General features: G+C 40.5%; 3 long non-coding RNA genes across 3 annotated transcripts; 1 reads left to right on the top strand and 2 right to left on the bottom strand.

Annotated features, from left to right (window-relative positions):
• Positions 1–698: 698 nt before the first annotated feature.
• On the bottom strand, positions 699–3811 carry LOC146687904 (uncharacterized). The gene is made up of 3 exons (XR_014916326.1): positions 3643–3811; positions 913–1083; positions 699–755 (listed from the first exon to the last, which is right to left on the bottom strand). It is a non-coding gene; the product is annotated as an uncharacterized LOC146687904 (long non-coding RNA).
• Positions 3812–15361: 11550 nt separating this feature from the next.
• On the top strand, positions 15362–18445 carry LOC146687903 (uncharacterized). Its single transcript, XR_014916440.1, has 2 exons — positions 15362–17481; positions 17578–18445. It is a non-coding gene; the product is annotated as an uncharacterized LOC146687903 (long non-coding RNA).
• A 6182-nt stretch (positions 18446–24627) lies between these two features.
• On the bottom strand, positions 24628–26727 carry LOC146687902 (uncharacterized). Its single transcript, XR_014916374.1, has 2 exons — positions 25146–26727; positions 24628–25049 (listed from the first exon to the last, which is right to left on the bottom strand). It is a non-coding gene; the product is annotated as an uncharacterized LOC146687902 (long non-coding RNA).
• Positions 26728–27037: the final 310 nt, after the last annotated feature.

The raw sequence follows: 27037 nt of genomic DNA, 5'->3' as shown, positions 1-27037 counted from the left end.
TTAGGCTTTTTTTCCTCACTCTTCTGTAAATTTTAACACTTCATTTCCCACAATATTCTTCACTCTTGCCTTATATGCCTTAATTATTACCTCATATGCTCAGATGGTCACACGCACGCACACACAGACACACATGTACACAAAAACAGAGCTAGTTTATGGGAAAAACAACCTCTGGGAAGAAAGAAAAGTTCTGCTTTTGACCTTTGACACATGCTGCTCCTGTTCTGTTTGTCCTACAGCTCTTCTATAACAGTCTCTATACATTATTATTTCTGCTGTAGAGGTTCAATAACAACTGGTTGGTATGTTTGTTTTAGCTTTAACCACAAAGGGTGTGGGACATCCCGCTTTTTAACCAAAAACATGTTTACATACCTAAACGTAACCTTATTAACTTAAAAAAGCTTTGCCAGGCAGGTTTTGAAATCTTGTCTCGTGGTTGGGTTTGGTTGTAGTTTTTTTCTTCTTCACAGGAAAATTGCATTGAAGTTTGATGAGAGTGCATTAGCGAATATATGCTGAAGATTTTAGGTTCTCTAAGACCAAAGATGCTTGAAAAGGAGTAAAATGAAACAGTGATGTAGCAAAAAATATTGCTACATCAGTGTAGTATATAATAATATTGTATTATATACTAATATATACTAGTGTAGTATGTAATAAGAGTGTGTTGTCTACTTTAAAGAGAAAGAAGAGAGCTGAATTGTTCTTGATAATTAGATCCACTGGAGCATTGGATTGTGGTTTTTTTCCTTTACATGATGCAATGATATTAAAGCACAAACAAAAATCAATCATCAAAAACATATTTTAACGCTCTCCGATATTAATATGAATACCACCCAGTGATTTAATTTATAGCAAACTACTGTACAAAGAAAGCAGGTGCTGTGTTCTGTTTGTACTCACTTTGTTTTCAGTACTGTGACTGTTACATTTGAGCAGGGAATGCTGCATGTTAGTCAGACAAAGTAAACACCTCACAATGCAGAAGGTACTCTGGAGATTTTTGTTGTTTTGAAAATCCAGGAGACGGGCGAGGTTGCGTTGCTGTTGTTGTCTGTCTCCCACCTTTTCTGCCTTTTTTCACATGAAAGAAAAGCAAAGATGTAAATGCAAATATAGGGGAGGATGTCACTTTACCTCAAGCTCTGATTGCAGAGATTTTGATTTTAATTATCTTGAGGCCGACAGCGCGTTACGTAGCTATCAATAGATAGAGCAAACGTGGAAAAACAAGTCGAAATTTTCCCCAGTGGTTACTCCCGGAGTAGAAAAACAGTGCAATATGATTACCCCGTACGCAATATCAACCCTTATGCACTCATGTTACTTTGACTTACAAAAAAAGAAGAAGAAAAAGAAGAAAACGAACAACTCAATTCTGTCTTGTAGCTGTGGTGGGATTTTGTGAGAACCTATTGGTATGCTATGTCGAAGCAGCAGGTATCTGTAAGGACAGGCTTATGGTGTTCCAGCATCCTGTAATGTATTCCTTTTCATTATATTCAACCTCCCAGCCTGCTCTCATCAGTGGATCAGGAGTGTGCCGTCTTGGAGGCATATTGAGATATAATTACTTTCTAACTCGTGAAGAGCAGAGAAAGAGAGTGGCAAAGAGGCAGGGGGAGGATGGAGGAATGAACAATGAAGTTTAATTATGCTTTATGGCAACAATTATGGAAAGAAAACAGTAAGTCAATAGGCAGAAACACTGTCTCATTTTCTCTGCTGAGGTGGACTGGGTTTTCCACGGGACCCGAGGCAAACCAAAATAAGAAACAGTCAAGAGGAAACAGAGAAAAGAGGGAGAACTATGCGGGATCGTATTTATTAAAGAAACAGGAGAACTGGTGCAAACTCCATCTGCAATCCCCCCACTGCTCCTCCGTACTTCCTCATGCAAACCAAGAGCACTGCTTTTGTTAATTGCACCCTTTGCAGGAAATTAGGAGACCATAGTGGACTCCACTTGTAGTCTCTCCACCTTGACACCTCGTAGGTGTGCAGTTTTGCCCTGCTCTGAGAATTCAAGGAGCTCCACATGCTGCATAAATCCTGCCACTTATTTCCAGAGCGCTGGGATCACTGGGTCACATTTGCAGTGTTGCCTACATACAAAGTCGCCCACACAAGTACACAAGCACACTGTGCGCTCACACACACAGACAAACACTCGCTCAGTCAAAGGTAGATTAATTAAAGGGAACAGTCTAATTAGTGCCAGGAATAATAGAGGGCTTGTACATGGGGATAAGAACAGAGGCAGGCTGTCAGTGTGTTTACACACACACACACACACACACACACACACACACACACACACACACACACACACACGCAGACATTCTAGGACACAAATCCCCATCTCTCCTACATGACTTTTCCATTTTATTGATGCCCTTAAGAATAAATAGTGCATCAATTTGTTTGCTGGTGTTTACCTGTGTTGAATCAATAATGCACTATGTAACACATTTGAGAGGGCACAAGTCTTTTTCTTTTTCGCTCCATTGTTCACCATCGTGCCTCTTTTGTGTCGGACCAGAGCAGACAAAAGTGGACACAGCTGAATTTTTCAATTGCCCAAAAATGCCTCGTGGACTGTTGAACTCAAGCGCCAAGGAGCCAATCAGTAAGATGGTTTCCAAATGCAAATATACAGTTCAGACTGCACAAAAGTACACACGAATACATGCGCACACACACACACACACACACACACACACACACACACACACACACACACACACACCTGGGGTTACAAGAGGCAAAATTTATACAAAAAGTAAGATGCCTTGTAGCAGAAAAACCTCTGAACGCCCTCCTCTTTCTTTTTCCTCCCCCTTCATACTCTCATAGAGGCAGACATGAAAAAACAGAGCGTCTCTCTCTCTCTCTCACACACACACACACACACACTGCTGATTTTATGCTAAAGGCTGCATAAATATGAATCAGGGGTGACAATGGCGTGCAGAGTGGAGCCCTGTGCATCCTATTTTCATCATTTACCTCAGGCTAAATGGATTTGGAACACTGTTGGATGGCTCACCTCTCACATCGGTTTGCCTGCTTAAATGTGAAAAATGGTACAGTTCCAAACTCAACCTTACTTCCTTTCATTTTCCCCCCATTCTCTCACTCGCCTCCGCTCCAGCACTTACTACCACCGATTCAAGGACTCTTTGGGAAGAAAAAAAGATGACCAAAAAAAATTGCAGAGGTATTATCACTAAAGTAATATGCATTCGCGCCGACGGAGGTGGTTGATGTGCACACATTTCACTTGCAAATGGAGTAGAAACGGCATTAACTGTTACAAAGTGACAAAAGTGGCTAAAAAAGTTTTTTTTTTCCTAGTTTCATGGTTACTCGTAAAAGAAAAGTTGTTTGCAGTAACACCGTATTAAAATGTTTTTTTACCTAAATTAATGAAATAATTTTTTGAGGAATGTTTTGGTTTTTGCTGATTTATTTGGAGTCTAACATGTTTGTCTCCGAGCTTCACCGCAGTGCAGTGAAGGTGACTTTAAGTTAATGTTTAGAAAAAACCTTTAACGTCTTCCTTAGTCATCTTCCCCTCACCTGCGTCTGTGGGAGTGTTTTTGTCGTTCTCACCTCCTCGTTTTCACTAACCTCTTCTATGCGCTTGTCCTTTGTTGCAACTCTTTACCCTTTCTCCCAGGTCCTCTATTTCTCTCCATGACTCCTTCTCCTTCACTCCCTGCTGATGGTAACATGTTTATCCATTATTGATATTCTGACTGGGCTCACTTCCCGCCCCCCTGTTGCCCCACTTTCCTCCAGCCTGCCCTACTTCACCAGAGTCCTCATGAGACACACACACACAAATGTGCAAGTTTGTGTGTGAGACAAAAGTTGTGATAACCTTGAGTGTTTGTTGAGGGGTGTGTGCTTGCGCGCGCCTGTGTGTGCGTTCAAGCCAGTCAGACAGAAACAGGGAGACTAAGTGAGAGTCCACAGGCAGCAAGAGCAGAGTTCCTATATTTAGGTCCATATAAGAGACTGTTCCCGGCATCCAACTGTGCATACACAAGTCTCAGTAATACATTATTCTCTCAGGTATTTCATCTGTGACCCTGCAGCTCTGTGGTGCCGTCTCCGTGTGCCTTGTGTGCACATACATGCAGTTTCACATACATTAAAAACAGCATTTTCCCCCTAAAAAAGCCTTTCACAATTTTTAAAGTTCTTTCTCCTGTTTGTTTGCTTTTTTTAAATTTATCTGTGAGATTTATGTTACGTGATGAACAAAAAATGGCTTTCAGTAGACTTTGTGAAGCTTTTGAAACATCAACACATCTTTGGGGGTTTACTGCAATTAACAGTTGGCTACCTTTTCCTTTTATACTCATGGGTCTATGTGCAAGGGCTGTGTGTGCGTGTGGATCACGGGAAAATGAGAAAAACATATGAACATACATCATGCAACACGGATATACACACATACTGACTGACGTGTGTGCGTTCATACTCACCCACTCCGAGGCCTTTGATAAGCCAGACTGTGGAGTGTATTAACTTTATGATTCTTTGAAGAGAAAACATAAAAATGTTTGTTTTGCTTGGAGCAAAAGGTTTGTTTGTAGCTGTCACTGGATTTGGCTCATTTGGGCCCTCCCAGTTGTGGGCTGTTTTTGAAGCTCTTATCAAATAAAGATTTCACAGCTTCTGCTTTTCTCTAACAGCAGATTGGCGTTAAGCTCTATTGAATCATCTTCCACTTTTATGTACATAAGCTTTGTGGTGATGTGTTCATTCGTCTAAGTCTGGTCTCCTTGAATGTCCTCTGTAAGACTACATTTGCACTTGAGTATTTGCTGAATAGATTAGTAATATTAGTGCATGCCACACACACACACACACACACACACACACACACACACACACACACACACACACACGCCTCAAAAAGATCTTGTAAGTATATGCAGAAAAAAGGAAGGGGGCAAATACCTAATGTGTGTGTATAAATTTTTCCCTCATGCTGACTTTTAATTGTTCAGTGCTTCTGAGAGTGTGTGTTCAGTCCAAAGCAATTGATCTGCAGAGTAATGATTGGTGAATAGTCCGAGGTCTTCAGAATCACGGTCTGAAACTTTTTATAATTACCTCTGGGAGCACTGGCAATGATGACGGGAGTAGGAGACAGAGTGAGAGCAAATATGTGCAAAGCACACACATGTGAGGCTCATCTCATGGCAGTAAGAGGTTTCAGAGATTCTTGAGAGCAGATGGGTTTGTTGCCCATTTGTTTGTCTGACTGAAAGAATACACTGATCCCCACTGTGAAAGAAAAACTCAAAACTCAACAGGCCATCGCATGGTAAATCAATTACTACCTTTGAAATGTTTTAATATTCTTTCCAGTTGGGTATGGGTAAAAATATAAATATAAATAAAATTTAAATTTCTTTGAAAAAAATAAAGAAAGCATGACTTCTAAATATTCTGCAGAAGCCCTGCAACACACTGTTCAGTGTGTCTAATGACAGCTGGGATAGGCTCCAGCCCCCCACAGCCTTGAACTGGATCAGCGGTAGAAGATTGAGAAGAACAGGAAGTGCACGGTCTGTATGTCTAGAATAAAGGTAGCGAGTGTTTTTATTTTGTTTGTGCCAAGATTGGAGTTCAGGCCACTTTCTCAGAAGTTGTTAAGCTATTAAGAGGAAAGCAGCTCAGTGTGTGTAAGTTTGTGTGTGTGTGCTGCGATCCAATCAACATCTGACATCCTTGTGCAGGGTAAAGGCCAGAAACAAACACACTCACACACACGCTTCTGAGTTATCAATGCTAACAAGTACAGGGGTGCAGTGAGCTCCCAGCAGAGTTGCAGGCTTTGGAAAATTGTTTAAGGCCTCTGTCATTGTTTTCTTCTTCTTTGTGCATGTCTGCTTTAACGCGTCTTTTCCTGTCAACCGCACAACGTTCAAATTTGAACTGATCCAAATCCAATAGATAAAGGTGAGAACTGATTCAGAGTGTCTTGCGAAGTGACGATGCTCATTTCAGGGGTATTCATGCAAATGGACTTGCATACACAAGCACACAAACACATTCGCCTGCAAACACGGGGGAGATGAACATCATCAGTACCTCCAGTAAAAGCAAATAGCTTTTGTGTCGTTGTTAAGGTATCATCATTTCTCTTTCTCTTTTATTCCTTATCCGTAAAGAGATTACATCGGAAAAAAGCCGGCAGATGAAACCGTGGAGCAAAAGAGCAGAGGGAAAGGGGATAGAAAGAGCGACTGTGCCGAAATGAAAATAGGAGATTACCGATCGACGGGTAACACAGGATGAATATTTGATTCAGCCTTTTTGTGATGTTTTCCCATCTGGAAACACATAATGTTGTTATATTGGTGTGTTAAGAACAAGCAGCGCGGGGAGGTTCAACGCAGACGCAGAGGATTATTGTTAGATAGAACATTTAAAAATCAGCAATTTTGAATGTTGCTGGGGCACCGGAGAGGCTCTGTTGGTGGTGTCATGGTGAAATTGTGTTTCATCTAACAGAGATTTCAGTGTTTGTTCCCTTTTGAATCAAATAAAGCCTTTGGGGCGTTTGAGGCACTTAGTGCTGAACCTTCTAAACTACCACATTGTTGCTGTAGCTTCACACACACATATATAACTAGTGTCAGTGTGAGCCATACTTAAGAAGATAAACCAATGTAAACTATGGTACTGATTTAGAAGGGATTTATTACACTACGTGTGCATTACTGGGTTGAAATTACTGCAGGATAAGGATCATGTCCTTGTACTGGAGATCATCTGTAAGCAGTGGTGCATATCAGAGGGCTGATGACATATTAAACATTGATGCAACTTTGAAAATAACGTATTAGGAGTTTATTGGCTTTGAGAGGTAAACGCTGGCAGGTGTGCTTGTGTGTGTGTGTATATACAGACGTGCAGAGACACACTCACCAGACATCCCTGTCCTTGTAATTGCTCCTCTCATTGCCCCAAGGCACCGTGAGCTGGCATATAAGCTATATAATAAAGAGTATTATCCTGGCTGGTAATGTATTCCTGCCTCCTCTAGCCTGATGACAGCTGGAATTGAGCAATGCGTGCTGCATAAGGTGATCCACACTAAATCCCTTTAGGCAGCTTAGAGGTCTGTGTCATAGTCCTGACCTTCTCCTGACAACTAGCGTAATGAGTTTTGGAATAGCAGCATCTTTCATGAATGAACAAGGTTGCTATTTAGGTTATTACTTTGAAGTCTCTACACCTAAGGCTTTGATTTCAACCGTCCAGGAAACCTCTGCCTCTCTATATCCTCTAGAGCCAAGTTCGGCTGAGACAATTGAAAAAAGCAGAAACTTCACTTCCCCTTTAACCGTACTTTCTAATCACAGAAGTTAAGCGAGATCAAGGACTTTGAAAAAAAAAAGTGCACAAACAAAAGCAGCAGCATGCCAGTCGAGTAAAGTGATGTGTCCCATTTTGCTCTGATCCGTGGCATGAAAATCAGCTCCAATCCATCTGTCAAGTTGTAAAGGGAGCTGCAAATAGAGTTTTCCTGCCACTCATTTTGTATCCACCTGTACTTGTACAGCTGTGCTTTGACACAACACGGTGCTTTTCCAGTGGAGCAAAAATGCCTGCAGTTTTGGTGATTCTTTGATCTGAGTGAAGCAAACTGTCAGCTGTGCCAGGTTGAAGTGTTTGGTAGTGTTACAACGGAGAGACAGGTGAAGTCAGTCAGAGACAGTGGAAATAAAGCCACAAATAATCCATCCTTTTACTTGGCTGTAATATGTTGCTACTCTACAGTATATAGCAGGACAGCTTTCACGGAGCTGTGACAGATGGAAATGTGACTGGTCACTGACTGTATATAAAATATGAATGCTGTGACCTTGATGCCACCCATTGGTTATTGGATTAGACTTAGAAGCCTCAAGTTTGGCCAAGATGGCAACACATATTTTGCAGCCAGAAATGACCATAAGGGGGGAACGTGCAGCATTATGAGCTAACTGGCTTAACAAGGTGCATAGATACTGTATAGATAGCATAAAACATAAATGTTCTGGGGCAGAAAAAAGTTTGTTAAACCTGCATCTAATCTGGAGACCACCAAATGGCGATAGCTGTGGTGGCAAAAGGACTTTAAAAGGTCCTGTTATAATCTATGGGAAAGCACAGACTGGAAAGCGTGTTGTTTTTTAAGTGCTCTATAAATAAAGTTGGATTGGAATTGAATTTATTGACTATTTAAAATGCTTCAGACTGCAGCAAACACTGTCAAGAGGTTCAATTCAATGGTTTGAATTAGTTAATTTTTTACAATTGTTGTATTCGGTTGCAATGTTTTGTTCACATACAACAATTACAGTAGTAATTACACTGATGTCTTAATCGCTTAAAGCTCATCTAAACTATTATCACATGCACAGCCTTTGTTAAATCTGACCCATCAGGTTAATAATTTCATAAAATGTTTGCTAGTTTGAGTCACATTTCAGTAATTTCATTATTTGCATTTGCTGTCAACAACAACTAAAGACAGCTTAGCCTCGGTTTTTGTTAGAGGTTTTTTCATCGTGTGCTTTGAATTTTAATGTCTTTTAAGCTGAGGGAAGTTTAGATGGCTGTCATCAGGAATTAATCCAGCATTCATTTCTGCTTCTTCAAAGGGACACCCAGCTGAAAGTCACATTACTGCTACATGCACCTGCTGTATGCAACTGCCTTTAAAAATGCTGTTGATAATTCCTTGTTTTGCATATATAAATATCAGCGTGGTGGTCTTCATAGTTTGGGATTTGTGTCAGCTGTTTTAATGATGGATCTAAATTCAGGTAAATGTGGTTTAGAAATATATGTATATATATATAGTAGGGGTGCAACGATATTCGTATCGATATTGAACCGTTCGATACAGTGCTTTCGGTTCGGTACGCATATGTATCGAACAATACAACATTTGTAATTTATTTTATCAATTTTCCTTCTGACGATGCTGTCTGTGTTGAGCGCTCAGTGAATCTGTGTTCGACTACTCCGCCTAGGCTGCACTGTCGAGCGCAGATCCACTGAGCGCTCAACACAGACAGCATAGTCAGAAGGAAGAGCGCAGGGCAAGCTAGCGAGACAGAAGTTAAGCTCTCCTTGCAACAGGCAAATTGAACGTCATTCAGATCTGGCGTTTGGAATTATTTTGGTTTTCATGTGACGTATGACCCTGAAGGTAAGCGAGTCATGGACTAAAGTAAAACAGTATGTTGAATGTGCCATGCAATGCTCAATTACATTGGTGTGAACTAGTGTGTTAGCGCAGTTAGCTCGTTAACGTGTTGGCCGTCTAGCCCCATGCACGGAGTGATCGGCGGTAGCTCGTTAACGGAGATTTGCCGTGTTGTGGCGTTAAGGTCATTTCAACGAGATTAACCTGAAAGCACTAGCGGGAACACAACGAATATGACTGCACATTTACGCCGACATCATCGTAGTGCAAAGACAAGTGGAAGCAGACAAAAAAAAGCAAGCATGCTACTAACTTTAGCCGAGTCATTTAGACAGCTGTTAGCACATGATTCTCCTTATGCTGCTGAGAATATAGCCCAGAAGAAGCGGATAGTATAGCTTTTATTTTGGAAAGAGACATTTCTCTGTAATAAACTCTCTTTTCCAAAGATGAGTGATTCCTCAATCAGATACAGGGCTTACAATATCGCTAGCCCGACGTCCCGGAGCTAGCGATTTTTTCAGTCGGGCTACCAAAATCTATCTCTTCCCTGCCCGTCGGGCTATTGTAGGAAAAATATATGTCAATGCTTCTGCATTCTTTCGGAAATGTAGCTGGGTAATTATGTCATTGGCATCGGTGAGCCACTGTCAATATGTGACATATTGAAATCGCGTTTGAATTTGCGCTTGTTTTTTTGCTTTCACTTTGCAATCGTGCGAACTGTGTATAGAGAGCAACAGCACTGATCTGTGAGTGATGATAATTTGTGCACCAATTCCTCTGACATCGTCTTATTAATCGTTAGCTTACTATGCAAACATGACAAGTGAAATCTCCCGCAGCAAGCTTAAACATGTGAGAGGTTGATCGCGCAGAGAATCACTGAGCTTATGTGAGTGAGTGTGTAAAAGCATTTCAGTTCTGCTGAGCCAAATAAGACAGGTCAGGGTGAAGAAGTGACAGCCAAAGAAAAGCTTACCACAAAACGGAAAAGTTATGACAAATCAGACTATAAGGCAAAAAGAAAGTGCAGCTTTATGGTTTCATGGACAAAAGAATTTCTGTGGCTGCAATATGATGAGCTAAATAACCAGGGCTGCACATACGTGGTCCGCAGGTGCGCATTCGCTGTCAAAATAAAAAACACGCACAAGGGTTAGGGTTAAATTTAAAAACTGTACTTTTGAGTTAAAATATATATTTATAATTTTAATAAATGACAAATTAAAAATGCATGAACATTTTTTTGTATCGAAAAAATATCGAACCGTGACACCAAAGTATCGAACCGAACCGAACCGTGAATTTTGTGTATCGTTGCACCCCTAATATATAGGTATAGATATAGATATAGATATATATAGATATATATAGATTGATATATTTTTGAAGTTTACATTTCATTACACAACAGGAAGTGCAATTAAATCACTTATTAAAGGAATTATTCTAGTAATGTTATCCTGTTATATGAGGCGATATGAAGTCTAAGAGTATGTTACACTTATTAATCTACTTTGACATTTAGCAAAGCATCAACAAAAAACATGAACTACTGATAAGTATCAGTGGAATCCTAAAACAGCTTATACTGTAGATGGTAAAGTCTGATAACTTGCCATTGTTTAATGCAAAATAGATGATCTCATGTAATTTACTTCTTAAATAGAACAGAAGAGAATGTTAATCACAATACAGACAGCTTCAGTGGTTAAACAAGTTTTTTTTTTCTGCAACGGGTACATCGTAATAGATGAGGTGTGTAAAAAATGATAGTGTAAAAGCGAGCGTGGCTCCTGCTGTATTCTTCAGTGGTCTGAAGGTGTATGATTCATGCACCATCGTGCTTTTTGTGTCTGTGTGGGCTAATGTTTGTGTGAGCAAACTGATACCGGTGTAAAAATGCCCCAGCGGTATACTTTCGATGTGTATAAAAGAAAAGTGCTGGGGGTTTGCGAGGAGAGAGGGGGAAATGTGAGAGAGAAAGTGTGCGCGTGTATGAAAGAGAACAGGGGTTATTTAATGATCAGAGCAGTGTAATTACCTCCCAGTGTGTTTCAGCCTTTTAGATGGATGATTATTCAAGGGGAGAAATCTCATTTGCATCTTGTACAGTAATATGTAAAAGTGTTCATTCTACACTAAATTAAATTGCCACATTGATTTTTTCCCCTCCCCTTACTTAAAGCACTTTTTTGTCCTTTTTCAGCAGAATTATGGTTTTTAATGTAAATTTATCTGTGAGCCAAAAAAAACAAAACAAGAGAAGACTTACTACATCCATCAGTTTGTATCTCATCGTGTCTCGGGGGTTCAACTCGCAGATCATTAACAAGGTTTTATACTCTGTACTTTATGATAAGGAGCTGGGAAAAGAGACACCATGCAGGGAACCTGTGTCACGGCCTCGCTAAAACTAGGCAGGGAGTACCAGTGAGAATGAACAGTTTCTTGCCATAATTATCCAAACATCTGCAGTACTTAAAACTGCATGTCCTCCCCTTTTCACTCTCTGTAGTGTTAGATTTCACACCAGCCACCCACACATACATACACGTAGACTTACACACACCTACACCTGCTCTTACACACACACACACACACACACACACCTCCCCTTGGCAAGTGCACGGTTGGCTATCAGTCTCTTCAAAGTATGAAATCAAGGACCCTACTTTCATTCACAGCACCTCCAATTACAGTGGGAATGAAATAGCACAGAGTGAGTGTAATGACAGCAATCTAAGCCGTGTGTGGGGAGTGGAGCAGCACATCTTACTGAGCTCATGTCACATTTGTTGCTGTGCCACCTGGGGACAAACGGAGAGCCAGAGGAAAAAGAAGGATTCAGGGGGTAATATAACATTAGGCTTTATTGGATTGTCAGGATAAGAATGCGTAAATAAAGGTGGAGAACAGAGAGAGGTGTGGTGAGATTAAGAAAAAAATAGAACCCCAGGATGATTGACAGCGAGCCATCTGTTGATCTTCATGCTTATTTGTGTTGCTCTGAGCCTTTCCCCTCCCAGCTAGTCCCCTGCGTGGCTGACTGGGGGTCAGCTGTGACTGATACTCTGCGCTCCTGTTTTCGGCTGACAGATGGGCGCAGGGACCGACTCTGGTGCAGCCTGAAAAAGGATTCTCCATGCCTCTGTGTGCTGCCACAGCCATTTTACGCAGCTGTCAGTCACAGACAGCATGGTTGACTTTATCAGTTGTACTGCGCTTAACGGTGGAGGTCTGCTCAGAACTGCTGCTGGGTAGGAGTCAAATGGAAAAGACAGTGAGGCTGGGAGGCGACGGAGAAGATGTAGGCACAAAGCAAATGGGTAGAAGTGGGGGGGAAAAGAAAAAGGGTGAAGGCAGGTATGAAATGGAAAATGAAGGAGAGCTATGGCATGTTAGATATGAGTGCAGAGTAATTAAAATGACATCAGACGGCGGGGCCACTAACACTGTCTCCTTCTGTAGACGCACACTTAATGAAGATGGCTTCCAAGGCCTTTGGCTCCGCACCAAGAGCAGAGGGGCTAAAGATGAAGTACAACAAGAGAATCAATTCACTCCTCCCTCCTTTCTGCTTCCACTCAGGGAGAGATTTACAAGCCAAGTTATGACAGCATACAATAACGGCAGCCATATTTTACTCCTGCTGTCTGACAACAGCATCTGTGGCCAATCAAAACTACCACAAAACCAAAGTTGTTATCACTGATGGGTGTATGCGTGCGTGCGTGTGTGTGAGCACGCATGCATGCATGTGTTTGGGTGTTGAAAACTGCTTGTCATTGCTAAATGTGATTGTGCCACACTGAGTTGATCTGCTCAATTTATTGCTGTCAGAGATAAGGGATCCTGAGGATAAGGAGACTTTTATGGGAAACACATTAGAAAAATAAACACCCATAAAAGAGCCGGTTTCAATCACTCAGAGATAAATTGAATGGAAACATGATCGGGAAATGCAGTATGCTCTTAAAAGTTCACCTAAGTCCTAAAGGGGGGGCAAGGGAGATGGAAAAAAGAAAGAAATATGAGCGCGCAAGAGAAAATACGGGATACTTTTGGAGCCTGGACAGCCAAACAGAATGAGGGGGGGAAAAGAATGAGAAGAGGAGATGCAGAGAAAAGGGAAAACAGCAACCAGAGAGTTACTTAAAGCTGGATGAAAGTGTGCATGGATCAATAGATATGGATGTGAATAGGGAGACTTTTAAATAAGGCTCTCGCTTGTGTCCTCAGATCCTGTTTCACAAAGAAACTCAAACTCTGCAGATCAATACCCAGCTCATCTCTCTGGTCTGAGTCCTGTAAAGCCTGTAGCCAGTGGCTCCTTTGTATGCCACTGTCTGTCTGTTTGTCTCTCACAGCACTTGAAACCCACTCAAACAGTCTCTTTATCTTTGCATTCCCTGGTTCCCTCAACATCCACACCACCTTTGCTCATTTGCTGCTTGTTTATCCATTTCCCAACAAAGTAACCATCTTTCGAATGACTGCCAAGCAACGATTTGCCATATTTCGATTCCATTTAAATACATGCCAGTTCTGCTCTTCTCTATGGCAGTTTGGTATAACAATGGCAGTGATTCCAGTCTGTACCCAATTCAAGACAGAAAAAGGCTTTATATAATTGCTGTTTTGACATCTGGTATCGGGTAGGGCTTGGAAACCTTTAGAAGCATTTTGGTAGTTTTATAGTCCTGACAGCAGTTGGATTTGCCATGAAATTTTGTACACGCATTTAATGCCACCCCCAGGATGAAATCTAATAGCTGGCTTGTCATATAACTTTTTGCATTGAGCGCCATTATCAGATCAGATTTTTCGATTCATCCTGTAACGGCCAAAAAGAGTTAGCTTGATATGTTGATACAGATATTTGTAGATATGGTGAACTTAGAAAACAAAGCAGTGCTAGCCAGCCAGTTGCCTGCTAAAAAAATAAAAATAAAAATAAAATATGCAGCAAGGATGAGACAAAAACATAATTAAAGAAGACAGATGTCATTTAATAAAAGACTTAAATTTGCAGTACAGAAGAACACACATTTTTCATTAATTCCTGACCAGCTAGTGTGAGTCATCGACAGCCCTGGGACGTCTGTTATTGAGATGCAGAGAGACTGCCAATGGTTAGTTTAAACTGAGGCTGTGCTCCACTGCTTCACAGTAGCCTCTGGTCATGTGTGCATCGATACTCCGAATATGCTACATTACAGCTCTGTTTGACCCGAGGCTTTTTGGATTTTGCTGGGTGTATGCGTGTGTAAGCACAGGTGTGTCAGCATGCACTCCTGGTACTCAAGAAACATTTTATTAGTCACATCTGAGTCAAACAAGCAAAGACACTGTTTTTATGGACCAAAAAGGGTGTTTTGTTACACATGTGTTCGTTTCTCTGTGTGCGAACATACAGATGTAAGGCCATCTCTCTGCCCGCTTTCTTCCTTGTTTTTCTCATTAGTAAATCGTCATTATGCTGTGGCGGTCAGTTCCCACTGTGCAAATGTCACCAGAGCCCTCTCCCTGTGTCACCTCTGTCTGCTTCCTGCTGTCCACTTTGACACCTCTGGGACCCTCCATGCCCTTTCTCTGACAAGGAATCCTGATGAACATGGTATACACACACACACACACACGCACACACACACACGTACTTTTGCACATGGGCATACAGACTCACTGATGAAAAAATACACAGATACACACACATTACCATACTAGATGACACCTACGATGTAGCGCGTTGTGCCTGTGGTAAATCTACTTCACACTCCGACAGCGAATCGCTTTGACACAACCTACCTACACAACAAATCCAGCATGGCCAAATTAACACTGTCAGATTTGATTTAAACACTACTGTCGTGTCTATATGGGTCCACACCAGAGAGTGTTAATTTAACTCTTTTTGGAGAGTTGGTATATTAGCTCTGATTTAGTGTTAAATACCAAATTTGTCTGGAGTTAATAATTTAACACTTATTAACACTAACTAGAGTTTATATATTAACTCTCATAGAGTATTTTATCTTAACTACATACGAGTTATCTTCTAATTAATTCTAAAAGGTGTAAATTTGACTGTTCTGAATTGTGTATTATTGTAGTGTCTACCTTATGTGACCAGGAGATATTTTATTTTGTATTCTTATGATCACAGTTATAATTAGAAGTATCAATCATTAATCATTTACCATTGTGGAATCTGATGACAGTATAATCTTTGTTTTATATCTATGGTAATCTGAGTAAAGATTAATGTATGCAGGTTATCATCATTGTAATCAAGTCTCAAATGGTATCCACAGCATTGTATTCACCGTCCATAACTGGAGGGTCCAGCGGGACCTTGTTCTAATTCATTTGCAGGCCTACATCAGAACATGCACATAGAGAGTTATGTAAACACGCACGTTCACCCTTATTTACACAGGGAGGTCATGTCAGGACATTCTCTAGTTGGACACACAGGCTCACAGAACTGCACAACATGACATGTCACACACTTGTTTTTCTCTAAAGTATCATCTGATGTTTGTATAAGGAGAACTTTGGACTATGGGGAGACTGTTATCATTTCCAGTAAGGTCTAATTGTGAGATGTCATCATGGGTTATAGAAGGATGGGGAACGGTCCACTCTTTGGAGATCTGTGGCTGTACGCTTGTCTTCCCATGCTTCTGTCTTAGAAGTGTGTAATAAAAATCACTATTCTGACATCTACTGAGACCATGCAGTCGTTTGTCTTCTCCTCAAAACTCGAATCATGACATTTCTGGTGCCGAAACCCGGGATCGAACCAGGGACCTTTAGATTATGGGGACAATTAGAAAATGAGAGTCCCTGCCCAAAAAAGGATTCAGCGAGGTAATCCGATCTCAAGTTCTTCTTTTTCTTTTTGAAATGAGCTCATTTTGCTGAGGGCGGAAATCTAAATGCGACGATGGTTTCCACTATCAGCAAAGAAAGAAAGAATGGATGAAAGACTGGAAACAAAACAAACGGACTGACTGGTAAAAGATGACAAGACTTGACTACGACTTAAGGTTAACCTCCACCGAGATAGAACAAGAGGGTGGATGAATTTATGTGTGATTCTTTTTACAGGAAATCTTTTTATAGCACCTCTGGAATGTGGATGTGCTGCTAATGTTTGCTTTGCTGTGTTAAGAATGCGTGAGAAGGGTGCAGTAGAAAACAGACAAGTGACATGAAAACAAGTAATAATAACAAATAACAAATTTGGGGACAGTTTAACCTAGAGCCCACTAACTGGCCAATTAGGGGGCTCTTGGAGTAACATTGCCCAAAGGGGGAATAAAACAAATTGCGGCAATAATAGTGATTTAATGATCAGAGAAATCCTGAACATGATACTTGTCTTTTGTGCTGAATCTTTTATTACTCTTATGATTTGCAGGTGGTTGTAAATAAGCTGTTTACTTTAACAGGTTTGCTTTTTAGCTGAATTGCAAAATACAACTAGAACGATTAATTGAGACTAATCGCAACTAACCTGAAACTGAGGAGGGTCTATATAAGGAAGAATTAAAACAGGTATAAAATGCATCTGATCTTTAATTGCAGGTGTGACCATGAAGATTTTTGGTTCAGATTGCAGGTTGTTGCTCATTATTGAAGTGTGCTCATAAAGGCAAAAGCTATATAGGGGGTCTATGATTTGGTCTGTGTTTTAATAATTTAGGTATGGCAAATTAAAGGTTTTTAGACAATTTAGGGGACCAGTGAGAAGCATAATTAGATGATCAGAAACTGAGTACTACACTTAAGTTGGAATTAAGAATGCCCAATTTGTTTGAGGTCTGTTGTTCATTTTTATACACACATTGCAAATGTGCTTATAAGGAGCTGGCACTTAGTCTGTGAAGGTCAAAAGCTTCATCCGACAACGGATCGGATTGATATATTGGAGCTATTGACTTCACGTGCAGAGGGTTAAGTGCATGCACGCTTACACACATAAGCATGGCATAGGATTGGAATAAACAAAGTCAACAACATTAGGTTAGGAGAGCCAGCACAGGAGAGGTGTTGGCTTTCTGTCTCTTGCAGAGAAGGGAACAGACACCAGACGGGGACACGGAGATATGGGGACCCTTCACAGCAACTGGGGTCAAGTGTCATGGCCTTGGGGCTCCTTGAGAAGATGGATCCCATAACCACAGCGATAACCAGGAAGGGGTTGGCGAAAACTAGGAACACCAGAGACCAACGAGGTTCGAGAGGCTTTTGGCAAAAAGGGGGACACGGCGGTGACAACGGACAACAAACACACAGATCTTTGTTTGAAAGTTGGGCAGAATAATCCCCAGATCTGTGTAACGACTGAAGGGTGGTCTACCCCGGAAGTCGAAGAAAGAAGAATCCGAGGGCGTTTCTTCACTCCAAGAGGAGGTGGTAAAGGGGCCTGAAGCGTGACAGGCTGAAACTCGAGTCTGAAGCTAAAAGAACAGCTGGGTTGTGGGAAAATTGGAAAACAACGGAGGTGTTGGGGTTGATAAGTGTCATAACGTGTTTGTTTGGTTTGGAGACAAATCCTGGTGTGAGTTGGGCTGGCAAGCCAGCCCAAAGAGGAGGAATGTGACCAGGAGATATTTTATTTTGTATTCTTATGATCACAGTTATAATTAGAAGTATCAATCATTAATCATTTACCATTGTGGAATCTGATGACAGTATAATCTTTGTTTTATATCTATGGTAATCTGAGTAAAGATTAATGTATGCAGGTTATCATCATTGTAATCAAGTTTCAAATGGTATCCACAGCATTGTATTCACCGTCCATAACTGGAGGGTCCAGCAGGACCTTGTTCTAATTCATTTGCAGGCCTACATCAGAACATGCACATAGAGAGTTATGTAAACACGCACGTTCACCCTTATTTACACAGGGAGGTCATGTCAGGACATTCTCTAGTTGGACACACAGGCTCACAGAACTGCACAACATGACATGTCACACACTTGTTTTTCTCTAAAGTATCATCTGATGTTTGTATAAGGAGAACTTTGGACTATGGGGAGACTGTTATCATTTCCAGTAAGGTCTAATTGTGAGATGTCATCATGGGTTATAGAAGGATGGGGAACGGTCCACTCTTTGGAGATCTGTGGCTGTACGCTTGTCTTCCCATGCTTCTGTCTTAGAAGTGTGTAATAAAAATCACTATTCTGACATCTACTGAGACCATGCAGTCGTTTGTCTTCTCCTCAAAACTCGAATCATGACACTTACAATATAAAGCGCCTTGAGATGACTGTTGTTCTGATTTGGCTCTATATAAATGAAATTGAATTGAATTTATCAAAGGGTCTGACGTAGGTGAGATTGGTCAATGCAAATAACAGCATGCTCATTACTCTTTTCTTCAATACGATATGCATGTCCTCCATTAATCACTTTGTGGAACTTTAACATACTTCTGCACTCCCCCATTTTCCACCTTTGCAAGCATATACTGTGTGGAGATTCAATAAAAATTTGTTGTGCAGTAGTTAATTGCACAAATAATCTGGTAAACAACTGCAGCACAGTAAAAAAGAATCATTTTGAGCCATAACTTGTGTAAAGTATTTTCCTAAAAGATAATTCTAGATTCCAGATTTCATTGCCCATATTTAAAGGCAACATTATACCCAGAACACATTTGTTAAAATGGTGCTCTCTGAAACAATTGAAGAACACAGACAACAGTTAATGCTGAAATAAACATTATGCCAACATTTCATGATTTAAACATTGTTTTAGCTTTGAGTTTGAGTTTGACTGGATATTCATATACAAACATTTTTTTTCAACACTATAGTATTTGCCTGCATACAATAAATTTCAGCGAGCTAAAACAGATTATTATGCTATCACTGAGCAACATGGCTAATGCCTTTCACACAGCTTTACTTCAGCTCAAAAAAAGCCACAGAAGCAAAAGCTGATAATAATGATTAAAACAATCTCAGAAAAAAACAACTTAACAAGCATGACAAACAACTCAGAAATATGGAGGGTAACACGTTCTTCTTACTTTAGCTTCAGTTGGAACCTGTGATACTGGGGGTTGCGTCTGTGAACTTACTCTGCTAGTGTTGTAGCCCCTGTAGGAGTTCAGAGTTAAGAGGTCAGGAGTTAATATTTCCATTGTAACACCTCCAGATATGATATAGAATCGCTCGTTTTTAACACGATTTTAAATAATATTATTTTGCACCTCAGAGTTTCATGAAAAGAATGTGGCTCTACTTAGAGTAAAATTGACTCTACTTTTCCACAAAGTCTATTAACACCAAAACGTTTAACACTTTTAAATTTGCTGTGTACTATACAACACAATACAACTTTATTTATATAGCACATTTAAAAGCAAAGGTACATCAAAGTGCTTCACAATAATACATCCATCCATCCATCCATCCATTCACTTCCGCTTATCCTTTTCAGGGTCGCGGGGGGCGCTGGAGCCTATCCCAGCTGTCATAGGGCGAAAGGCAGGGTACACCCTGGACAGGTCGCCAGTCTGTCGCAGGGCTAACACATAGGGACAGACAACCATTCACACTCACATTCACTCGCACATTCACACCTAGTGGCAATTTGGATTATCCAATTAACCTATCCCCACAAGCTGCATGTCTTTGGATGGTGGGAGGAAGCCGGAGTACCCGGAGGGAACCCACGCAAACTCCACACAGAAAGACCCCGGCCTGATGGTGGAATTGAACTCAGGACCTTCTTGCTGTGCGGCAACAGTGCTAACCACCGTGCCACCGTGCTGCCCTAGCACTAGCACCAACAGTAGCAGATGGGAAGCACTAATTAGACCAGAAGTGTGGGCTAAATAAAGTAGGTATCAGACCTCAATTCGGAGATAGGGTCAATTCATACATATAAAATATCAACTAGGAGGCTAAACAAAGATCCAATAATAGGATTAAAATAGACGAGATGAGAGCACTGGCTAGTCAGGAATGCCAGATTAAATAGGTACGTTTTCAACCGTGATTTGAAAGTTTGGATAGAGTCCGAGGCATGAATAGTAGCAGGAAGGCTGTTCCAGAGGTTAGGCGCACCTGAGACAAAAGCACGATTGCCTCTGGTCCTCAGCTGAGACCAAGAGTAATTGACTTGATGATCTTAGCGCTCTAGTTGATCATTGAAGTGACCTGGAAAGTGTTATGACCGCAACAAAGATCTGACTAAAGACAAACCTAAATACTGCTTCTTATTGTAGCTGGCTATTAGCACCATGGTATTGATGTGCCATGTGATTGTGATGCTTTCAGTATCCTTCCTGTAACAGTTTACAGTACAGTCTGTTGTAAAAACATTTTATTGCCATGGAAGACTCAAGAAATGTAAACACTTCAGTTAAATTCAAATAAATACTCATGTGCAAAGTGTTAAGGCCAATGTGTGAACCACCTGCCACTGGAACACAAACAGAGAGGTAAATGTGGGTAAGAGCACTGTGTAATAACAAAAACTAACCATGTCTTTTTACTATTTTTAATTTACTTTTTATATAAATAAAAGAATTGATACAAATATGTAGCTACAATAGTAATGAGAAAAGCCCAACAATCTGACTATGAGCAAGCACTTGGCAACAGTGGGAACGAAGAACTCCTTTTTAAGAAGAAGAGATCTCCAGCAGAAGCAGGTTCAGGCCATCTGCTGTGACCAGCTGAGCAGTGAGGCGAAAGAAAAGTGAAGAAAGGAGAGACAAGGACAAAACATAAACTGTAGGAGGTGAGTGAAAACAAGGGAACAACATGAGTGGAGGAGAAATGGGAAGTCCCTCAGCAGCCTGAGCCTATTTCAGCGTAACTAAATCCAATTAAGTATTTTACTGTCGACATAAATCATATTTTTATAATAACACATAAAAAATTAGTAATTCAGCATGATTAATAAGATTAATAAGACACATCAAAACTCAAATGATAAAACACGTTTTCTGTTAGTCGGTTTAGAAAGAAAAATGAATAGAATGTATGTTTTGTTGTTGGATAAGCCTTTCCTGCCTATATTATGCCTTCTTATTTGTGTAGCCCTTTGCTATGCTTACAGGCTCCAAGAGCTTTGCGAAAACGCCCACAGTCTGATAACAGTAAATGAAAACGACATTGCTGATGTTAGAGTGGCAGTGACAACAAGGGGAAAAACTCCCACAACAGCATCAGCAGGAAGTAATAGATCCTGTGCTCTGATCTTCATGTGCAGAGAGCTATTCAAAACTGTAAATAAAACTATATATATTTTTAGCTCTGATTATGTATTTTCATAAAGTGGTAACTCTACAAAGCAGTTATCTAGATAGTGTATCCATACCTCAACAGGGCTTTTCATTTTTGTGAAGTTATTGCATTATAATGCCTCGTGTGAATCAGTTTTTTAAAATTTAGATACGTTTAAATTTCTTTTTTGTAGCATTGTTGGCACTGAAGTAGTTTTTTGCTGCTCAAAATAATTGGGCTGAAGGAGGAGTGTGAGGCAGCTTTGACCCCCGCTGGTTGCTAAAGGGAGTTGTTTGACTCCGAGCTGACCAAGCCTGGCTGCTCGCCAGCATGCCCTTACAGCAGTCTGGCTCTTGCCTTCCATGTTGTTCATCTCTGTAGAGAAGCTGCTCCTCAGAGGAGAGTATATAAGACAAGAGAGCTGTGGGGGAAACCCCGCTGTGCAGCAGTAGACTGTAGTTCATCTGATGAGAGGATTTAGAGATCAGTAGTTAAAGCGTTGTAGGTACGTAGGCAGAAAGCTGGAAGAATCTGAGAGTTGTTGAAACAATAGCTTGTCTTAACAGCACTGTGGTGTTGAAAGATAAAGACATGGTGTTTGGCACATGTTTACTAAACCTTTTTCTTGTTGCGCTGATCCCCTATGCAACAGTTCAGTGCCCTTCCAAAATATGCCTGTCTGGAATTAGCTGATGTTTTCACAAAGCCATCAGAGATACGAAATAGTGGCATGGCTGAGAGTTACAGAGTCGACACAACATGCAACAATCTGAAGTAAATGTCGGTCCATTTGCTCTGGCAAAATCCTGCTAGATTTTCCTACAGGTTGTAAATTAACCGCTGGAGATTGATCACAGTGCATGCAAAGAGTCACACACTGATATATGCAGCCTACATTGTATGAAAAAGTTTTGCTCTCTTTCTGATTTCTTTCTGGTTTTTTGGATATTTTTTAAACTTCCATGATTCAGATCATCAAACAAATAAACAAAGACAACCTGAGTAAACACAGTTTCATTGTTTCATTCATTAAGAGGGGAAAAAAGCTAATTGGCCCTGTGTGAAAAAGCAATTCTTCACCTTTGTTGAATCGTGAATTAACTTTGATTAACCACATTTTTCGAAAAACTGAGTTTAATTTCACCAGCCATAGGCCTGTTGATTTAAGAAATCACTTAAATAGAATCTGTCTGACAAAGTGAAGCAGGTTCAAATATCTCAAAAAGCAACACATTATGCTACAATCTATTGTAAAGAAAATCAAGAAGGGTTACAAAGCTATTTCTAAGGCTGAGAGCCATCTGAGAGCCATTATCCACAAATGGAGAAAACATGGAACAGTGGTGAACCTTCCCAGGATTGGTCGACCTGCTAAAATTACTCCAACAGTGCATCAACGAGTCATGCACTGCTAACAAAAGAATCTAGAACAACATCTAAAGATCTCAGTTAAAGTCAGAGTTCATGATCCAACAATAAGAACGAGATTTTGAAGGTGAAAATCGCTTTTGGCTGAAGAGAACACAAAGGCTCGTCTCACATTTGCCAAACACATGAAGTAGTGTTTGGCAAAAGAGTGCTCAGGAGAAAAACCGAACTTTTTGGAAGGTTTGAGTCTCATTGCATCTGACATAAAACTAGCGCAGCATTTAATAAAAAGAACATTATGCCACCAGTGAAACATGGTGCTGGTAGTGTGACGGTCTGGGGCTGCTTTGCTGCTACAGAACCTGGATGACTTGCTGTAACCATGAATTCTGCTCTTGACTACTCTTGAGTGCTCAGGTTATGCAGCAGAACAGTGATACGAAACACACCAGCAAGTCCACCTCTTAATGGCCCACAAAAAACCCAAAATGAAGGTTTTGGAGTGGCCTAGTCAAAGTCTAATTGAGATGCTCGAAAACCCTCCAATGTCGCTGAATTAAAACAATTCTGCAAAGAAAAGTGGCCCAAATTGCCTTCACAATGATGTGAAAGATTTATTGCCAGTTATCACAAACACTTGATTGCAGTTCTTGCTGTTAAGGGTGTCACAACCAGTTATTAGGTGTAGAGGATATCTTTTTTTCCCTTAATAAGTCATTTAAAAACCACTTTTTTTCAGGTTGTCTTTCTTTAATATTAAAATTTGATGATCTGAAACATGTCTGTGTGTTAACTCAGGAATAGGGTGGATACTTTTTCGCAGCACCTTAGGCTATCAGTATGGTGAGCCAAAATACGATCACAACAGTTCAAAATCTGTCAAGAAGCACAAAGTGCACAAACTAAAATCAGAAATATTACTGGACTTAAATGATTGCTAAATCAGACAATCGGGCACTCAGCATGACTTTACTTAGTCGTCCTTACACAATGTAACTGCCTCCACCAACACTGGGCTTTGTTTAATAGGAAATACTAAAAAATAAAACAGAAACACACAAACACAAAACAATCCTCAAACAGAATTTCGAATGAGTTAAAAAAGAAGGAAAATAATGAGGTCAAGGACCTTAACACTAAGGAATATATTGATCTCATTCAGATGAAGATAACTAATCAGTACCTCTTCTTTTTACAGTCTTTGTATTACTGTATGTTTTTAGCCTGTGTAGTCTGTATTGTGTGTTATCTGTGACAGTTGTTACGTCTGGTTCAGTTTGGGTAAGAAGGAAAAACAGCCGAGTCCGTGTAGGTGACAAACATAGTGATTTTATTACATGCTTCTAAGACAGAAGCATGGGAAGACAAGCGTACAGCCACAGATCTCCAAAGAGTGGACAGCTCCCCGTCCTTATATAACCCATGATGACGTAACACAGTCAGACCTTACTGGAAATGATAACAGTCTCCCCATAGTCCAAAGTTCTCCTTATACAAACATCAGATGATACTTTAGAGAAAAACAAGTGTGTGACATGTCATGTTGTGCAGTTCTGTGAGCCTGTGTGTCCAACTAGAGAATGTCCTGACATGACCTCCCTGTGTAAATAAGGGTGAACGTGCGTGTTTACATAACTCTCTATGTGCATGTTCTGATGTAGGCCTGCAAATGAATTAGAACAAGGTCCTGCTGGACCCTCCAGTTATGGACGGTGAATACAATGCTGTGGATACCATTTGAAACTTGATTACAATGATGATAACCTGCATACATTAATCTTTACTCAGATTACCATAGATATAAAACAAAGATTATACTGTCATCAGATTCCACAATGGTAAATGATTAATGATTGATACTTCTAATTATAACTGTGATCATAAAAATACAAAATAAAATATCTCCTGGTCACATTCCTCCTCTTTGGGCTGGCTTGCCAGCCCAACTCACACCAGGATTTGTCTCCAAACCAAACAAACACGTTATGACACTTATCAACCCCAACACCTCCGTTGTTTTCCAATTTTCCCACAACCCAGCTGTTCTTTTAGCTTCAGACTCGAGTTTCAGCCTGTCACGCTTCAGGCCCCTTTACCACCTCCTCTTGGAGTGAAGAAACGCCCTCGGATTCTTCTTTCTTCGACTTCCGGGGTTAGACCACCCTTCAGTCGTTACACAGATCTGGGGATTATTCTGCCCCACTTTCAAACAAAGATCGGTGTGTTTGTTGTCCGTTGTCACCGCCGTGTCCCCCTTTTTGCCAAAAGCCTCTCGAACCTCGTTGGTCTCTGGTGTTCCTAGCTTTTGCCAACCCCTTCCTGGTTATCGCTGTGGTTATGGGATCCATCTTCTCAAGGAGCCCCAAGGCCATGACACTTGACCCCAGTTGCTGTGAAGGGTCCCCATATCTCCGTGTCCCCGTCTGGTGTCTGTTCCCTTCTCTGCAAGAGACAGAAAGCCAACACCTCTCCTGCGCTGGCTCTCCTAACCTAATGTTGTTGACTTTGTTTATTCCAATCCTATGCCATGCTTATGTGTGTAAGCGTGCATGCACTTAACCCTCTGCACGTGAAGTCAATAGCTCCAATATATCAATCCGATCCGTTGTCGGATGAAGCTTTTGACCTTCACAGACTAAGTGCCAGCTCCTTATAAGCACATTTGCAATGTGTGTATAAAAATGAACAACAGACCTCAAACAAATTGGGCATTCTTAATTCTAACTTGAGTGTAGTACTCAGTTTCTGATCATCTAATTATGCTTCTCACTGGTCCCCTAAATTGTCTAAAAACCTTTAATTTGCCATACCTAAATTATTAAAACACAGACCAAATCATAGACCCCCTATATAGCTTTTGCCTTTATGAGCACACTTCAATAATGAGCAACAACCTGCAATCTGAACCAAAAATCTTCATGGTCACACCTGCAATTAAAGATCAGATGCATTTTATACCTGTTTTAATTCTTCCTTATATAGACCCTCCTCAGTTTCAGGTTAGTTGCGATTAGTCTCAATTAATTGTTCTAATTGTATTTTGCAATTCAGCTAAAAAGCAAACCTGTTAAAGCAAACAGCTTATTTACAACCACCTGCAAATCATAAGAGTAATAAAAGATTCAGCACAACAGACAAGTATCATGTTCAGGTTTCTCCAATCATTAAATCACTATTATTGCCGCAATTTGCTTTATTCACCCTTTGGCAATATTACTCCGAGAGAGAGAGAGAGAGAGAGAGCCCCTAATGGCCAGTTAGTGGGCTCTAGGTTAAACTGTCCCCAAATTAGTTATTTGTTATTATTACTTGTTTTCATGTCACTTGTCTGTTTTCTACTGCACCCTTCTCACCAAAGCAAAGCAAACATTAGCAGCATATTGACCGTAGTCAGCCATCCACATCCCATAGATGCTATAAAAACATTTCCTGTAAAAGAATCACACATAAATTCATCCACCCTCTTGTTCTATCTCGGTGGAGGTTAACCTTAAGTCGTAGTCAAGTCTTGTCAGCTTTTACCAGTCAGTCCGTTTGTTTTATTTCCAGTCTTTCATCCATTCATTCATTCATCCATTTTTCTTTCTTTGCTGATAGTGGAAACCATCGCCGCATTTAGATTTCCGCCCTCAGCAAAATGACGTCATTTCAAAAAGAAAACGAAGAACTTTAGCTTGGATTACATCGCTGAATCCTTTTTGGACAGGAACTTACTTTCTAATTGTCCCAGATAAGTGGCTTTCTCCTGTGCCCATTTTAATGTGGAGAAACTCACTTGCAACAATTTTCTCGCCGACGTGTAATGCTTGTAATTTCCGATGTGCAGATCTGCTTAAAGAAAAGATTCACAAACAAAAATCTGTTCAAAATATAAAACAAAATAAAATAAAAGATAACAAAAGCAAAAATACCAACGCCCGGGTCTTAGGACTTGTCACTGAATATTCCTCCCATCAATAAAAATACCCACCTAAACCTACACAGAGTCAAATCAACACCACCTCAACCTTTTCATATTCCTAAACCTATATGTTTTGCGTTCGTGAAACAAAATAGAACCGTTTCCATATTAAGTAATTTGAACTCTTGAAATGTTTTAATTCTCTTAATTCTGCCAGTTTATTTCAACACTTATTCAATGACTTTTATTCAACTGCTACTTGGTCACTC

Source organism: Copadichromis virginalis, linkage group LG18 (genome assembly GCF_057382275.1).
Source record: "Copadichromis virginalis isolate Kocher_CV1m ecotype Utaka linkage group LG18, C_Virginalis_male_GT1.1, whole genome shotgun sequence".
In the NCBI taxonomy this organism is placed as follows: domain Eukaryota; kingdom Metazoa; phylum Chordata; class Actinopteri; order Cichliformes; family Cichlidae; genus Copadichromis; species Copadichromis virginalis.
This window is presented reverse-complemented; position numbering and strand designations above follow the sequence as displayed.